This window comes from Terrapene carolina, unplaced genomic scaffold (genome assembly GCF_002925995.2).
Source record: "Terrapene carolina triunguis isolate 2854851 unplaced genomic scaffold, T_m_triunguis-2.0 Scaffold126, whole genome shotgun sequence".
Classification (NCBI taxonomy): Eukaryota; Metazoa; Chordata; order Testudines; family Emydidae; genus Terrapene; species Terrapene triunguis.
This window is the reverse complement of record NW_020664477.1, coordinates 347,139-349,043: the sequence shown is the minus strand read 5'-3', so window position 1 is coordinate 349,043 and position 1,905 is coordinate 347,139.

Genomic DNA, 1,905 nt, shown 5'->3' with positions numbered 1-1,905 from the left:
TGGTATTTAGCATTTAACCCTTAAGGTAACTCAATGCTTTACAAAATTTAAAATAAAAACCAAAGTCATGGCTGCAGTAGGACAGTTAAAGCCTAAATAAATAAATAAAAATTTAAATCTGTTTTTGATGATAAAATAGCAGGTAAAAGCTATAGTAAAAAAAAAAAACATGCCCCACACTAAGCCTTAAGGTGGCTCTGTGTAATCAAACTGTCACTTTGCTAAAGGCTGTGTTTTCCTTTTCAAATCAGTGTGTGTTTTGAAAGCAAAAATTCAAAGTTAAAAGTAATCAAAACTCTGGTGAAGGTTGATGGTGTATCTTTTAAAACAAAGTCTGTAAGCCGCTAATAGCTTTAAATCCAAACGCAAGCTAAAAAGCATCTGTTACTGCAAATTACCTAACTAATAAAGGTAAAAGCCATTAAAATCTGGCCTGTCTATAAAACAAACACAAAAAAATATGGGGGTAATTCCTCAGTTTTGCCTGCAATCAGCAAGGGTATTAGTACAAAACTATATATATTAAGCAATAATCTGCCACCCAAAGGGGGTAAAAACATGTTCTTTTTGTCTTTCAAAAAAAACAAAAAAAAGCTAATACCAGCTGAAAAGCAACCCAAAATACCATAAATCTACTGTCACAATAAAAATTGTGTTTTATGTTTTGTCTTGTGCTGTGTTTGTCTTGTTGCTAGCATTGTTAGGTATCAAATGCTGCAAAAAAAATCCTCAGGCAGCAAACAACATCTTAAAAAAATTGGTTTTGAAGCAGGAATTATACATACTGTAAACCTTAAGGTAGTTAAAAATAAATTAATCTCTGTCCCAAATAGAAAAATACAAAAACAAATAAAAAAGGGGCCACTCTCTAAAATCAAAATAAACAAACCCCTAAACCATAATAAACCGCCTCAGCCCACTAGTATACCATAATAAAAACAATAAAAAGTCTTAAATTTTTACAAAAAAAGTCCTAAAATTCAAAACATAAATTGCTGCTCAACCACTACTACCACCAAACCCATAAAACCTCAGTATAAACATATCTTGAGAGAGCCCACTGCCATATTTTCCCTGGCCAAAAATAATTCCCCTACCACATCCTTTTTGGTCATCCAACAATGTGGGGTAATTTTTAATTTTTTTTTACTCTAAACATCAAGTGGGTCCATACCCCATTGTAAGTCACCTCTCCCTGGTAGTAAACCAGTTTCAGTTACCTGTCAAATTAAAATGGGCGCATGCCAATCAGCTCAAAACATATGTTTCTCCCTAGGTTTCTGGTCATGGCGTCATGGGCCTTGGTTGTGGACCAGCCACCTGCCTGGACCATCCAGGTTTCTAGCTGGCCATAAAATTATCCAAATAATCATAATTATATAAAAAAAATACCTTCAAAGGCTCTCCCTGGATCGAGCTGCTGATGGGGCCCAAGCCATAGCGTGGCAGGAGGCTAAAGGGAAAAAGCCTTAAAAACAGTGCATAGTCCAAATAAACATCGCAGGGCCACAGCAAAATACCTGGTGGGTAGCCCCAAGCCTCCCCTAAATCCCATTAAAATAAACTCTGTTCCTCCTGTGGCGGCCTAAAATAAAAGTAAAATAAAAAGCCCTTTGGCAAGCAGTAGCAATTACTAATCTTAAAATTTAATATGGTTGTTATAACCTCCTAAACCAGGCAAACAACATCCATAACAAAAGCCAGAGCTGTAACAAAACAACTAATAATTTTAAAAGTTTTCATCCATGCCTCGGTTTCCCCAATAGGCGCATTTGTGTTGTTCTTTTTCCTTCCCTCTTGCTTTGTTAACAGGACAAAGCAGTAAAAGCAAAATCCCAAACAGCACTCTTGCTGCTTCAGGCCTGCAAAATTCATTGATGTAATACAATGTATGTATAATAACAC